The sequence below is a fragment of the Lissotriton helveticus genome, chromosome 3_2 (assembly GCF_964261635.1).
Source record: "Lissotriton helveticus chromosome 3_2, aLisHel1.1, whole genome shotgun sequence".
NCBI classification, from domain to species: Eukaryota; Metazoa; Chordata; class Amphibia; order Caudata; family Salamandridae; genus Lissotriton; species Lissotriton helveticus.
Genome location: NC_136062.1, coordinates 230,473,997 through 230,491,037, shown reverse-complemented (window position 1 = coordinate 230,491,037; position 17,041 = coordinate 230,473,997).

Genomic DNA, 17,041 nt, shown 5'->3' with positions numbered 1-17,041 from the left:
GCACACTAAGAGTGTTGGAGCGAGTGAGACACCAACGCGCAAAAGTTCACCAGCGAGCATAATTGCGTCAACGAAGTCATTATCATACCGTAAATGCTTGGTCCAGGGCAACATTAGAACCATGTTTTCTTCAGACGTGCCATATGAACGCAACCACCCACTGAAGCGTCTGTATAACACTAAGCTGGCTAAAATGCTAGCTGTGGACCTTCTCCCTTTCTCTTTTGTAGAAGCGGTAGGTTTTCTAGAATTAGTGGCAACGCTCTGCCCTAAATGGAAGGTTCCTAGCCGGTTCTATTTTGCCAGAGTTGCGGTTCCAGCACTACATGAAGATGTGCTGGAGGCGATTGGGGCAGCTTTGCAGAAGAGTGCTGTTCACACTATACATCTGACAACAGACATGTGGACCAGTGGCGCAGGCGCTGATTACATGTGCATCACTGCACACTGGGTCTCTTTTTCAGGTGTTAAAGCAAAGCTAAACGCAGGTGTTGACCCGGACCAAGTTTTTAAAGCTGCTCGGAAACATGCAACACTAGCCATGTTTGGCTTGGAGAAAAGTCACACAGCACAAAACATTTTGGACGAGTTTAACAAAAAGGTCTTTCACTGGCTGTCCCCACGGATAATGACGCCAATGTAGTTAAGGCCATGGCGCTGGGTGACTATTTCAGAGTGCCGTGTTTGGCGCACTGTATCAACCTGGTAGTTCAAAAATTCTTGAGTGATAGAGACAGTACAGCGTTCGAGGTAATGGCCACCTGCCGCAAAATGTGCAACCATTTCAGCCATTCTTTTAAGGCCCGGAAGCATCTGAGGAGGCTGCTACTTGAACGTCAAATGCCAGTGAAAGCACTCATCCAGGAGGTGGCAACACGTTGGAACTCAACCTTCTACATGCTTGAGCGTCTGTATGAGCAGTATACGGTACTCGATCACTATTTCTTAACAGAGGGTGCAGCTCAGATGGACCTGCGGATGGGTGCGGCGCAATGGGACATAGTTAAAAGCCTGACAGACATGCTTCGTCCTTTAGAGTTCTTCACGCGTGCAGTCAGCCAGGAGGACTGTAATTTGGGAAAAGCTATCCCATTGTTGTGCATGCTGGAGCACCAACTGAAGGCGGTGTCTTCTGAGTTTGAAAAAGATGCCAAAAAAAAAGACCCTTTTATTTTGTTGGAGAAATTATTAGAGCGCCTACGTGGTGAGGAACGTCTTAAAAAGATCAACTCAGAACAGCATTACATTTGTGCTACTATTCTGGATCCACGCTACAAAAAGGCGCTGGCAGGCCAAGCATTCTTTCCTTTTGCTGATGAAGATGTTAAAAAGTACAAACGTTGGCTAGCCTGGTCAGCCAAGAGGTTTGAAAAAGAACGGCAGGATATTGAAGGAGAAGAAGGCAGTACATCAGCATCAGCATCAGCAGGCCATCCCCAGTCAAAAAAATCCACTTCTGCACCTGTGGCTGTGACACAAGTGACCTCTCAGCCGTTAAAGACACCGGCAACCGGATCATCTGCACCAGACACAACAGTAACAGTGGCTGCTGTAGAGGATTGGCTAACTTTGCTTGGGTATGGTTCTCGAAAAAATGTCACAGGCACAGCAAAAAGTAAGCAAAGTGGAGGAACCGCTGAGGACCTTGAGTCGATGGTGCAGGACTATCTGAATGACTCAACAGAGGTCTTTCTTAATGATGAGCCATTGCAGTATTGGCATGGGAAAAAACAATTGTGGCCACAGCTCTCCAACCTGGCTATAAACTATTTGTCTTGCCCACTCGCAAGTGTGTCTTCTGAACGGGTTTTCAGTGCTGCTGGTGGCATTGTAACTCCCAAACGGAGCCGCCTCTCGCCCAAAAATGTGGAGCGGCTGACAATGATCAAGATGAATCAGCACCTCATACCACCAGATTACAAAGTACGAGAAAGCACGCCGCATGAAGACCAGGAGGACGGCAACGTAGATGAGGGGATTTGTTCTCTGTTCGGTCACACTGACCTCATCCTGCCTGAATTCGCAGAGTATGATGACGAAATCTTCTTCTTATTCCCTGACACCGAGCCCTGAAAATGAGACAATGAATCAATAACTTTCTTTTTCGTCCTTATTCACTTTTATTCCTGTGTGTCTGTCTTTCTTTGTTTTGCACAGTTAATTTAATTCAAACTTTAATCACCTAATCCCAAAAACAAGCCCATCAGCAGAACTGTCTTCACTTGTTTGCTTATTGATTTGAAGGTGCCGCAGTCTACATTCCTCAGGTTCACAAGTTCTGAAGAACATGCTCCTCTATCCTCCTCCTCCAGACTCCTATTTCCCTCAAAGCAGAGGGCTGGATTACGCCCAATGAAGAAAGACTCAGCACTTTTGGAGGTGTTCTACTTCTTTGCGGGTGAGTTGACGGCTCTGGGCCCATTGCTGTGAAGCTCTAATAACGGATAAAAGTGTTTTGGACCAAATATGACGCAGAAATTTCTTGCCGTTTTTGCTGACTTGCTTGCCTTTGAGGTGCTCTTTGGCGGGGTTCCGGGTGTTTGTGGGTGAGTTTTGGGGTCTGGGAGCACTGCTGCGACAGTCTAATCTTGATTGCATTTGCTTTTCAGGAAATCCGTGGTGGAAACAGGAGTTATGATGATGACCTAGCTGCACAGCGCGTTTGGACCGAAGGCCGAGAGATATTGTAAGTATGAGATTTAGCTTTTTGGCTGTTTGGGGGTGTTGTCGTGTGCTTTTTGGCGGGTGGGTTGGCGGGTCTCTTGGGGCATTCCTGTGAAGGTCTAATAACGGATAGAAGTGTCTAGGACAAAATCCATGCAGATTTTTTTTTTGCTATTTCTTCTGACATCTTGCTCAATGTAGCGTTTCCGGGGACCTGTTTGAGGGGCTTCCTGGTGTTTGTTGGTGGGTTTTGGTGTCTCTGTCGGAGCACTGCTGCGACAGTCTAAACTTGATTGCATTTGCTTTTCAGGAAATCCGTGGTGGAAAACAGGAGTTATGATGATGACCTAGCTGCACAGCGCGTTTGGACCTAAGGCCGAGAGATATTGTAAGTATGAGATTTTGCTTTTTGGCTGTTTGGGGGTGTTGTCGTGTGCTTTTTGGCGGGTGGGTTGGCGGGTCTCTTGGGGCATTCCTGTGAAGGTCTAATAACGGATAGAAGTGTTTAGGACAAAATCCATAAGGCAAAACCTTTTGGCACTTTTTGTAACTTAGGGTTCGTTAGGGTTAGCTAACTATTATTTTGGCCATACTTATTTATCCTTAAAAAGGTGACTCAGACAGAGTACGCAATTTCAACAATATTGTACTGTCTTAGGGAAATCAAAGTGTGACTTTTTGCACCACACAGCGTACATACCTTATATTTATTTATCAGTGGTATTGTAATAGCACTTCCTGTTTTACGTTCAATAATTACAGACCGGGTTTCAGTCAACATCCGCCAGGCAGGCAGTGGACAGGGTGTCTTCTGTCAGTGGTCACCAACATTGATGGACGAAGCATCAGCTGGAATGGAGGAGTGCCGCTAATAAGAGGAATTGTTTGCTGCATGCAACTTACTTACCAAATTCAACAGGACTACTCCAACAACATACAGAATACAGATACAGTATCCATTGTTTTCTTCTATGAGTGTGACTGCATGTGGTTAGCTTTAGTTTGTACCCAAAGATTTCTTTATCTTCAATTATTGTTTGTCCATGCTGTGCTTTTTTTTTCTTCTCTCAACAAAACCTACCCAAAAAGAAACCCCCATTCCCATCCATTTTCCAAACCCTAACCCTCTTCCCCCGGGCTGTGTGGTTTTGCTTGATGACTGACTAAATGACATCAATAATTCCACACACTTGCTGGGGAGGATAAGGTCATAGCAACAGGCTGGTGAAGGAATACGAGGATATATTCTAGCCTTACTCAGCTTCAGTACTATTTCTTGTAGTAGTAGGAGCCAATGTCAAATAAATTCAACGCAAGTACTAGTTATACTTGCAATACTTTACCATTTGTTAGGCTACATTGTGGCACTGTTCTAGTGTACTGTCACCTGCTATATTCTCGACCGTGCCGTAACCGTTGTAATGCTACAGTAAGGACAAACCAGGTTTCGTTTTATTTTTTTCCATAGGCATGCAACTGCCACTGTGTCACACCACTAGTACCACCGCAATGAGGAAATTTCATCCGCCCAGGATTGCCAACCTTAATCCCCATTTCACGTGGAGCCAGCCCTGGGCCTAGCCCTAATTTCTAACACAAATTACAGGTAAAATAAGCGTTTGGTGGGAGGTAGTATAATGGAGTATTAGGACTAGACGAGAGATTGACGGTAGTACTACTAAAGTCCTAGGACTCTTCAGGAAAACAAACTTACTGTTACACCCCCACCCACCAGACTGAAAAGCAGTAAAAAACAGGTATGGTCAGATAAAGTTTAAAAAAGTATATTTATGTAGCCCTAACAAAATAATCTCCCTCAAGACCCTCCCTAACCCCAACGATTGTCTTTGAAAAGTCCCAAAAAGCACCCAACTCCCAAATCCCACCCCCCAAAAGTCTCTAAAAAAAGGGCAAGGGACACTCCACTACTGGAGGGTGCTGGTGAATTTTGCGGCCAGGGTATCATACTCCTTGCGGAGGGTGGCATGCTCGAAGCGGAGGCCCTCCACCAAGTTCTTGTACCTATGGACCTCCTGCTCCAGGTAGGACATTCTCACTCCTAGGCGGCGCTGGCGTGCCTTGCAGCTCCTGTGGGGGGCAGCTGGTCTTTTTGCTGCTTGGCGGTGGCGGTTGGCTTTGTTAGCCCGGCTCCGTACCGCTGGAGCACTGCGCTGGCTGGCAGCCCGTGGGTTCACGGAGGAGGATGCAGCTGTCCCAGTCGAGGATGTTGTGGTTGCACCGGTCGACTGCGTGTCCTCCGACTCCTCCAGGGCCACCAGCCGCCGATATTCCGCGACAGTGGCATCCAGCCTCCGATGCCGGGCCATTCGAGCCTGCTCCCTCCGTGATGTCGATTTGGAAGGAGCAACTATATGAAGAAAGAAAGACATAGTCTGTAACCATTGCTCCTTAACATTAATAACACAAAGTGATTGAGCCGAAAGTTGTGTCACAGTACAAGTAGCAAATTGAAAGCACAGTACATAACTATTGAGGACAGTATCTATCTAACCTCCCACTTCTGCATCCTTGCTCTAACATTAGTGGTAGTTTAATGAACAAATTCTACGACCACTATGGACTTCCATTACAGTCGACTATGACAGTACACCAGTTTTATTCTTCTTCTTCTCTCTTGTTTCGGAAAATTGGTACGTTATCTTATGCAAGCCGGCAGAATGCCAGCGCAGTGAACTTGCACCCGAGAAAAACAGACGCACACCATGATGAGTGAGACAGACTTGCGTTACTGTACCGGTCCAGTACATGCAGGTGGTGAAGCTATTACTTTTCTATTACAGGTGGCACTGATAATACTCTGTTACAAGGGCTACTGCTTAATTAATTTACCTTTCACCCTACAGTGCATATAAGTACTAGAAAAGGAAAATGAAGAAGCTAAATAATTAGATTATCTATCACTTCACATGGGATGTATTTGATGACATATGGGATGACTTTAGGTGCTTTGCTTATTATTGAGTGAACAGTGATACACCCACACATGAATGACGTACTACTACTAAACTAAAGTTATTAAGAGAGGTACGGAGTGTCCACCGTAATAACCGGATATATGCTGTGCTTGCAGTTGAAATACAAACTATTGCTACTATTCATGGTAGTATTGGACAAATTTACAATTTCTTTTCCTTGCCTTCCCTACAATGGAACGGACGTGCGGGTGCGGTGTTACATGCTCTTCAAGGTAACACTTAGTTCATCCAGTGACCATCTACTCTCTCTAGATACACATGTGCTATCTAAGAGTCAGATAATACCATGCTCCAGGCATCCATCCATTCAAAGTATATGCACACATACAGTTTATGTTTCACCCACCCAGGCTGTTGTCCTTCCACCCATCCTTGCTTCATCATTGACCCAGCCATGCACCATACCATATTCTTTCCTTCCCAGCCACCTCGGGGGCCAAGCAAACACATATCATTCTTCTTTGCCAGCCATCATAAAATTTCTCGTCCTTCCACACTTACTTACACCCTTCTTTCGCTTTTCGAATATATAGCTTACCTGTGCCCGCCACCACCGTGTCAACCCTCACAGGCACATTGGTGTTGTCCAGCACTCGCACCGCCTCCTCCCCAGAAGAGTTGTCCTCCTCATCCACCACCTCCGCGCTGGCCCCGCCACCAGATGTTCCACCTAGAAAGTAAATTTTTAGAATGTTAGAATACACCACTCACTACTGTATAATATTTGGTCGAGGAGGAATAAAGAAAGTTAAAAAAAACGAAATACAATGTAATAATTTTATAACTGTATACTCTACAGTAAAAATGTCCCTTTTTTCAGGGAAGGCTGTTGTCTTGCTGCACTTTTTGTCACAACTGATGAATGCTTGCTTTTTATTTTTAACACACAACACTTTTTCTCCTAACAGAAGCTTGACTTCTAAGAACACGATCAGGGTCAGGCTCAAGTTCAAACCAGGTGAGAGCTCAGCTCGACCACAAGAAATGTGTCCAATTAATCGTTAGCACTAAGCACTTTTCCATTTTCAGTTAAACGTTTACTTTTATGACAAAGTTGATTTTAATAAATGTGTTTAGTTTCAATAAAGCTTTTAAACTTAAATAGACTCTGTGGTTTTTGGTCCTCCAGACTAGAGTGGATGAGCTAAAGGTTTTGGAATTTTTGCAAGCATGAGTGCCTCTGACACTTCTTGACTGTGACTCCGTACTCTTGCCCTGCGTAGGATAATCTAATGATCATTGGGGATCAATTATCGGTGACTTAGGGAGCTAAATGACTCTGCCACACTATCTAGTCAGTAAGGAGATTGGGGGTTCTTCAAAGTCTGATATCACTGAGGTATGTGGAAAGAAAGTCTACCTGCGCCTATTATAATTGATAAACAATGCACCATTTAGTGTTCATAGTTCGGTTTGTGCAGATTTGTCCCTGCAACAGTGGTAGAATGGATTGTCCTTCTATCCAAAACAAAAGTAAAGTAGTATCTTATTCTTTCTTGGTGGTCATTCACCTTTTTATTGTTGGCAATTGTCAAAGCATAAACATTTAGAAGACTTGAAAAGACATTATGGACAATCCCAGAGGACTGCACTCAGTGCATAGAGCTATTGCTGACTAGAATGGGAGTCCAATGGAATTGCCAAATGTGCAATCTTAGTTAGCTACACAGACAGACTAATAAGAATAATCTAGTAATACCACAGGGAGTCATAGTCGAGGCAGGATAAGAATTTAGATCCAGTCTACAAGAAGATCAAAGACGATTTAGAAAAAATCGAATGAGGAACGCTAGGAAAAAATAGGTACTCTTTATTAAAATTAAAACTTACTGGGGCCAGCGAAGGAGCCCTCGCCTGCCCGATCCTGGCCTGCATCCTCCTGAACAGCACCCTCCTCCTGTGTCCTCTTGCCCTTGGGGGGAGCTGATGTACAACATGAAAGAAAGAAAGACCAGAAAACATGGGTGAGATTTGTCAACCAAATCAAACATTTCAAAAGAACTATAACAAAATATTTTGGAGAAATAGCAAATAGATAGGTCAATATATCCAGTGGAATAGTTGTCTATCTCATGTGGTATACTACGTTATTCGTATTGCCTGATTTGCGGACCGTTGACTTTCAAAGTTCCTATGTAACTCAATAAACAGACTACTAAAAAGGTTTGCCTAGGCCTGGCAGGCAGAAGTCCGCAGCACGCAAAGTGACAGACAAAGTCCATCCTGCTTGCAAACTCAAACTATCAATCCACCGACCACCACCACTATTTCTTCTTATAGCCATGTGTCTAAAGGAAGGACTGGACTTCAGTCTGTTGGGGCTGATTTAGAAGTCCCTTGCGGCTCATTTTCCTCCATTGTTGCGTGACTTTTGTGACGCAGCGGCAGAACAAAAGAGTCGCCATGGTGCGACGTATATATTTAAAAAAAAACGCATATGGGACATGCATCACGTTGTAAAGCCCAGCACCATCAGGGGGCGTTCCGGCGCAAGGGAGGGCGTTCCTGCGCAGGAACGAATCCTAAAAGTGGCTGAGGGAAATCTACAAGATGTCAATCAGTCAATTTTAGGACAATGATGCGTGACTCAAACCCTGCGCCTGCTTGAAGCCGACGTACGGCGTGATGCAGCATTGGGGAGATAGGGCACCCCAGAGCATTGCTGGAGCTGCGCCATCGTTGGCACGCAACTCCAGCAATGCGCCGCCTTTACGCCACAGATGCGTAAGGCTTCTGTGACGTTTTGGGCCAATGGGTGGTGGTGGCATGGCGCACAATTACTGCCGCATCCCTGCTACTTTGCAGGGATGCGCCGGTAATTGAAAATATGACCCTTAGTGTCTAGCATTACGCAGTTCTTTACACTACACTCATACATAATTTCTCAGGCCAATGAAATGAACACAAAATACAAAACAAATAGGCATAGTAGCAAGCAAGGCTACTGAGAAGGAGAGCAGTGCACCTGAAATGCATAGAAGATTTTGAAATATAATTTACCTAATGTAATCGGCAGCATTATTGCTCTTGGTAAAGAACAAAGATTTGCAAATAACAGAGCCGGATAAAACAGATTAGTGATGAAATAGCTAGAAATGGCTAGGCTACTACTACTCACCAAGCCCGGGGACCTCTACGCCGAGCGCGTCCAGCAAGTCCCGTTCCCGGTCCATGACATCCGTCCAGCGGTGGGTGGCCTGGTTATAGGTGCGCCGGACCCCAGAGAGCTTAAACATGGCCCGGCACACCTTCTCCCACCGCTTCCGGCGCTCCCGGATGCCATAGCCGGTTGCGATCTTGCCGCCTCCCAGGATCGTCTTGGGGAGGCGGCGCTGGACGTGGAAGATGAGTGCGGCCACCTCCTCCGCGCTAAAGATCTCCCGTGGCATCACTTGCTCCCCCCTCAAACGCCCGCACGGGAGCCGGGCACAGGGTGCGGGACCCTTCCCCTTCTCAGGGTGCTTCCCGGCTCCCTTTACCGTGGTCTGGGCAGAAATGAGTGAAATAATAAAGAAGAAATAGAATAGGGAAGAAGAAAAGAAAAGAGTTAAAAAAAGTAGTTTAAAATTAACAAAAAGTAGCAGAAAACACAAAAATATAGAGCTAGAAAAATAGAGGGATAGATAATAAGTAAAATAGATCAAATAAACTTCAAAAAAGCAAAGGATGGCAGAGATTCAGAGAGGATACAGAAAGCATGCCCAGAACCATAGCAATGAATGAGAAACAAGATGGCCGCGCCCATTCACGACCGCGTGGGTAAGTTCGCGCGAGATTTTCCTTGCGATCACGAGCGAAATTGTACTAGCGAGCAGCACACTTTGCGAGATTACACATAGCGGCCGGAAATGGAATTACGTCACGCAAACAAGATGGCCTCGCCCGTGTCCGACCGCTAGGGTAACTTCGCAAACGTATAGCTACAAGCGCCTTGCGAACATGCAAAAAATCACACGAACATACACGCCGCAAAAAAAAATTTGTATTCGCACGGATTCGCGCCCCGCAAATCGCGCGAAATTGCAGAAAAACGATTTTTGCTAAACTGAAAGCAATCAGCAGGTGCAAAAGTTCAAACTTAACATTAGTAACCATTCACTCTAGTGCTTCCTGAGGGGCCCCTCCAGAGTTCAGTTGCCTATTTGCAACTATTCCATGACCCTGCTATGACCCAAACAGCAGGCTCATAGAATAGCTACAAGTAGACCATAAAGGTCCTGTGACAAAAAAATTGCACTGCAACAGAAAGCAAATTACAGATAAGGAAGGAAGCAGGTGCCAGCCAGACTGGAAGTTTCAAAATTACTGACACATTAATCACCCCCAAATTAATTCATGGCAGTTGAAGAAGGGCAGGTGTGCTTGCTTTCACTGCAACAGAAAGCAAATTACAGATAAGGAAGGAAGCAGGTGCCAGCCAGACTGGAATTTTCAAAATCACTGACACATTAATCAACCCCAAATTAATTCATGGCAGTTGAAGCAGGGCAGGTGTGCTTGCTGTTTTTCACCCCCATAATCTACAGTGATAAACAAACCTAATGGGTGGCAGTGAGGATGTACCAGAGGGTGGCATGGGTGTACCAGAGGGTGGCAGTGGTGAAACAGAGGGTGCTGTGAACCTGTGATCATAAACCAGATGTAGAAACAACATAGTCGCGGCCGTTGCGAGCCGAAAAGTAAGTTCGCAATTGCGAAATGGTCCTCAAATCCTCGCGAACGCTCGCCAACACAAAAAACGTAAAAATCCGCAAATCCGCGAGAGTGCGCGTATTTTTGCGGATTGCGAATCCGTAAATTCGCAAATTCGCGTACGCGAGATCCGCTAGATCCGCCCATACTTACTGCCAACCCCTGCCCAACATCAATGAGATGCTGTCAACTTTGGAGGTGGAAAGTATTTCTCCTCACTCGACATCTCCTCTGCTTACCATCAAGTCGAGTTGTGCAAGGACTCGAGACATCTCACGTCCTTCATGACACCTCATGGGGCGTTTCGCTATATACGCATGCCGTTTGGTTTAGCGTCGGCTTCTGCAGTGTTCCAGCGCCTTATGGGGAACCTGTTTAGGAACACTGCGGGAGTCGTGTTTTTCCAAGACAACATCCTGATTCACGGGAAAACTGTGTTAGAGCACAATGCTAGAATCAGGCAGGTATTGGAGATTGTCAAGTCTAGTGGGTTAACATTAAGGAAGGAGTAATGTAAATTTCTTCAAGATGGGGTAGACTATCTGGGGCACCATTTTCCGCAAGTGGGGTGGAACCCAAGATTAAGCTTCTCGATGCCATCCAAAATGCACCTGAACCGCAGAATAAGGACCCGTTACGTTCTTTTCCTGGGCTGGTTGAGTACTACGCTAAATTTGTGGCCAATTTCTCTAATAAGACGGTGTGTTTGAGTGGCCTCCTAGAAAAAAAAAAGCAAAGTATGTATGGTCAGACCAGTGTGCTTGTGATTTCAAGTTATTGAAGGAGGCAATTGTTCAGGCACGCCCACTCAAGTTATTTAACATTAATGATCGCTGCATTGTTACCACTGACACAAGCAATGTGGCCCTAGGGGCTGTTCTTATGCAGAAAAGATCTGACAATAGGGAGGAGACCATTGCTTTTGCCTCTAGAGCACTTCGGGGAGCGGAGATCACTTACTCAACGATTAAAAAGGAGGCCCTGGCTTTATTTTGGGGTGTACAGTATTTTCATAACTTTTTGTGGGGGAATAAATTTGTTCTCAGGACTGACCATAAACCATTTGTAGATCTTTTTACCACCAAGGGTGGTGGTAGGGCCACTACACCCATTGCCAAATGGCAGTACAGACTGAATGTATTTAATTACCGTCTGGAGTATGTGGCTGGTGTGAAGAATCATGTAGCCGATTGCCTGTCCAGGTTACCCCTTACTGAGGTTGTCTTCGACCCCGAGGGTGAGCATTTGGAAATGGTGTGTGCTGTTAGTACGGTAGCTGATACTGGGGCTGCTTTGTCTGAAGTTGATTGGTAGCTGGCTCTGTCTGAGGATGTTGAGATCAGCAATGTGATGGACTTTGTGGTTCACGGCTCGCCTAATAGAGCGATTTTGGCTCCTGAACTAATTCCTTTAAAGAGGCTATGTGATGAGTTGTCTCTTGTAGATGGGATCCTGCGTGGAGGTGGATTACTGGTTGTTGCTGTGACCATGCTTAAGAAGGTTTCGGACCTGGCCCACGAAGGTCATCTGTGCATCCGTGCCATGAAGCGAGAGTTAGAGAAGATTTCTGGTGGCCGGGTGTTGATAGGTCCATTGAACACATTGTTCGTGATTGTGGTGCGTGTGTTTTGAGTGACAAAACTCAAGTGACCTATCCATCAGTCCCTTTGCTGTGAAGAACTCACCCTTGTGCAAGTTGGCTTTTGATGTGGCTGGGTCGTTTGGTGGTTTGGGCACTTCTCCCAAATACGCTTTGGTATTGATTGACCTGGGGCCAGATGTAGGAAGCCTAATACCGGTCGGTAACGGCCGAAATTTGGTAATTTACCGACCGGTATTAGGCTTTTCAGATATAGGAGGCCAAATTGTAGTATTCGGTAATTTACCGAATCGGTAATTTAAGGAATCGGTAAATTACCGAATTCTTAAAATACTGATTCGGTAAATTACCGAATCCTTAATGTAGGGAGCACTCAAATGAGTGCTTTTCTCATTTCAGGATTTGTAATTTACCACCAACTACAAGTTGGTGGTAAATATCGAAAACCGTGAAAAAAGCAATTTTTTGCAATTTTTAACAGTGCCATGTGGCAGACATACATGCACTTAAGGCATGTATGTGTGCCACATGTGCATCTATGCACTATGCAGGGGTGCAACAGGGTGTCAAAGTGACATCCTGCCACCCTTGAATGTGTTCCCTATTTTACCGAATCGGTATTTACCGATTTGGTAATTCCCATTCATTCCTATGGGCCTGGAGGCCCATAGGGTTGAATGGGAAATACCGAATCTTACCAATTCGGTAAAAAATACTGAATGAATACCTACATCCCATTTACCGATTCTAAAATACCGAATCGGTAAAATCCAGTATTTTAGAATCGGTAAATCTGGATTACCTACATCTGGCCTATATGTCTAATTGGCCTGAGGTTAGGTTTGTAGATGGGATCAATTCTACCACTGTCATCACTTTCCTCAAGGATGTTTTTCTTCAGGAAGGGTTTCTAGAGGAGTTGGTGACTGATAACGGCACCCAGTTGGTATCTGTGGAGATGCAGGAATTCCTGAAGGTGCATGGCATTAAACATATCCTCACCTCCCTTTATCATCCCCGCAGTAATGGTCTGGTTGAACGCCTGATCCGTGTGATCAATGATCAATTACAGTTGGCTTCTATTAATTGCTTGCACTGGAAGGTGGCGATTTCTGACATGTTGTGGGCTATCAGAATTACTCCTCACTCTAGTACTGGCATGTCTCCTTTCACTTTGTTAAGGGGTAGGGTGGCTGGTTCCAAGCTGAATAAAGACTGGATGTCGAGAAGGGAAGTGGATCTGCAGAGGCTAGGCAGTGTAGCCGATGGCAGGGCCGCTGTCCAAGCCAAGTATGCATCTGATTGTCTCAGAGTATCTCCGGTGCGTCAAGGGGACTGGGTGAGGATTAAGAAAACTGGTCTTGTTCGCAAGGGATCCTCTTGGTTTTCTGCTCCTGTTAGAGTGAGAGAAGTGAGAGACCATGTTGTTGAGCTGGAGAATGGGAAAATCTGGAACAAGTGTGATGTGTCAGTAGTGCCAGAGTTGAAAGTTGAGTTTGCGAGAGGAAAATGTGGGGTTCACACTCCTTGCACAACTTTGACGCCTGTGGTGGAGAGTCCGAGGATCCTGTACCTGCCAAGGACACTCTTCCCCGACAATGCCTTCCTCCCATTAAATTCCAGGATTATATTAGATATAATTTTTTATTTTTTTTGCTTTCTCCCTTCATGTTTTTTTTTGTGTTAGTTAAGTTTTTTATTGTTTTCAATGTGAAGGGAGGGGGGTGCTTTGTAATACCCTGAATCCCACCACACTCTTGCCAATGCCTGACGAGGAATATACTGATGATGGAGAAAGTGATTGTTGAAGCACCATACTTGTGTAATGTAACCTCTGTACAAATGGCTGAACTGATAGTTATTACAAGTGCATGCTGCATAGTCAATGTATTGAGTGGTCCATGATTTTGGCTAGCTGTGGTCACAAAGGGATTTCTTGACATCCTCTGGCACACCAATTAGGAACAGCCCAAGAATGTAAGGTTTATTTGTGCATACAGTTACCCAAGGATGTTGCAGTTCTTAAATGTGTAGTACATAAGACTGGAGATGACATGATTACGCTTGGCAAACATTATGTTGACAAAGTTGCAAAATACTGGCTGTTATGTCCTGTACATTGAAATCAAATAAAGAGTGTAGCTCAGAAAAAGAAAGTGTGAATTGTTTCTTCGCCACAACTGTTCAGACTTTAGATGAACTAAATATTTTGCAGGATTGTGTGCCAAACTGGGTGGGTGGCTGCTGTCTTGCACCAGTGTTTCAGAGAATTTACCATGTGAGTGAAATGCGTAAAAGTTAACTCAAAAGAGTGAAGCGTGGATTTGGACACGTGCTTTTGGATATTTTTAGTGTGTTGATTCCTCCTTTTGGTGCTGCTGTGAATGATTTCTAAATTAAAAGCTGTCGCCTTTGGTCGATCTGCTTGCAACTAATACATTAATCCTGGTTCACCAACCAGGATTAATGACTTAATGATCGATTTACATGCTATGGATCTGCCGAACAGATTAGAATTGGATATTGTTCTTGCAAAAGAAGGCAGTGCTGCATTTGAGGCAAAGGCTCTAGAAAATATTGGTATTCGGGAAGCAGTTGATTCATGGTTTAGTAAGCTTTGAGATGGGATTTCAAAGGTAGGTGAGTGGTTTGGTGATTTGGGTGGTGGAATGATGGAATAGATTCTCGCACCATTAATCATAATTATTTCATGTGCAATAGGTTTAACACTTATTGTTAAGTTCTTTGGAATACAATTTTGTGTAAAAGAGCTCAGATGTGGGTCAAAGAAATAAAAAATGATGACTAATAAAAAGAGAAAGAGCGAGGAGTATGAACTAAAGAATATCAAAGCAAGAATTTATGATATTGTACAGGAATTTGGAGAATTCCAGATGCAAGAAGCAGCAACTGATCTATGAAGTGGTTTTGTAATGTGATTTCACGATGATGATAATTATCAGAGGGAGGGATTGAGGGTATGGATTCCACAATAAATCATTCTGTACATTAATTAATACTAAATAGTCACAAATTAAATATTTGTACTGCATATTTAAAGTTTTGTTAGCACTGACATGAGTGAGGCGTCAGCCTTACTAGTGTTCTCAGATTTTTACATTTTATAAATCTTTTTATTGAAGTAACAGGCTCCAAAGCGTAGCACATCAGTTTATCAACGGGAATTCATTGACCACCACATCGTAATCACCCAATGGAAGATAGCACAGGCTAAGCCCACCTCCCTTGACTGTCCCACCCTCCATCAGACCCAACATTTCCTACACATGGCACACACCATCCCTCACCCTCCCCCTCCCTTCCACCCGAACCCTTCAACACCCTTCAACACCCCTTTGTATAGTTGCATGCCCTGCAGGACACAGGCCAGAGTCAGCAAATCGTATATTACAGTTCATTCACAATGGCTCTACGGTCGGCTGGGAGTCCATCCATTCCCCTCTATATCTCCTCCAAGCCGTCCATATCTTTTCCCATTTCTTGGGGCATCCTCGACTTTTGTAAATCACCTTTTCTGCCCGTTGGCACCAGTCCAGATACCATTCCCATTCCTCCACTGTGGGTGACAGATCACTACCCCACAACCTTGCGATGTTTCTCTTGGCCACCATGCTTGCTAGGGCCAACCAGACTTTGTCCCTTTTCGGCCAGGTGACATCCGTCGTAACACCCAGCACATGCCATCTGGGCTCAAGCGGAACCTCTGCTCCCACCAGTGCGGCCATGATGTCTATTAGTCTGGACCAGTACGCCTGTATTTTAACATAGTCCCACAGTATGTGACAGAAGGTCCCCTCCTCCCCACACCCTCGTAGGCAATAACGGGAGTCTGTATAACCCATCAGGTGTTGTGTGGTTCGCGGGGTGTATGATCTGTGTAGGATACGCAGCTGGACGAGCCTAAACCGGCCTGAATCGCCACCTCTCTGGGGCACTGTAACGCCTCTCCCCAGACGTCATCCTCCAGCAGTCCCAGGTCCGACTCCCACTTTTCCCGCAAAGGCCCTAAGATGTCTGGTATATTATTAACAAGTTTTCTGTAGGTGAGGGAAATCGCTTTGTCAATCATCGGATCTAATAGCAATCTGTCCTCCAGAGGGGCGTACTCTGGCAACTCCGCCCCCGGGGTCAGGTGTCTTTGTATGGCGAACTTAAGCTGCTGATAGTGTAGGAACTCCCTATTACCCATCTGATACTCGGTCTGTAATGCTGCAAACCCCACCATCTCTCCCCGCTTCCAGACATCCCCGAGCACATCGATCCCTATAAGGCTCCAACTACTCAGATTCTGCAGTTTCGCCACTGCCGACAGGAAGGTCCCAGCCCACAAAGGAGTCTGTTGCGTGAGCTTAGTGTCCCACCCCAGCAACCTAGTAGCTCCTTTCCACACCCCAACCACTGCCGCCATTTGTGGAGGCAGAGGCCGGCCGGGTCTGCCCCTGGTATAGAGGGCGCCCAGATATGTGGCGCTCCCGAATGCTAATCTATCCGCTCTATAGGCTGGTTCATCAAATGGGACAAACACCCACCCATTTACATTTACTAGTTGCGTCGCCCAATAGTAAAGACGCACGTCCGGCACCGCCAGACCCCCCTCATATGGCCCCTTCTACAATTTCTTAAGAGCTCTTCTGGGACACCCGCCGCCCCACAGCAGGGATCGTATCTCCGAATCAATCGTCCAGAAAACCGAATCAGGGATCAGGAAGGGCGCACTCTTTAAGGCGTAGAGCAGGCGGGGGAGGGCCATCATTTTGAATAAGACAGCACGTCCCATTAAAGAAATTGGTAGAGACCTCCAGTGCCCCTCATCTCCTCTGAGCCGGTCCAGCTGGGTCGACACATTTAGGCGCAGGAACTTTAAGTCGGTCCGCGTGACCCAAATTCCTAAATACTTGAAGGTTTCTTTCCAGGCCAAGCCCTCACAGGTCACCGATGGTTGCGGTCCCGTCAACACATGACCCAAGGATTTGCCCTAATTGATACGGTAGCCTGAGTATATACCGAACTCACTCATAATCTCCATCAATCTCGGAATGGAAGCGTCTGGCCTCTGAACATAGAGAAG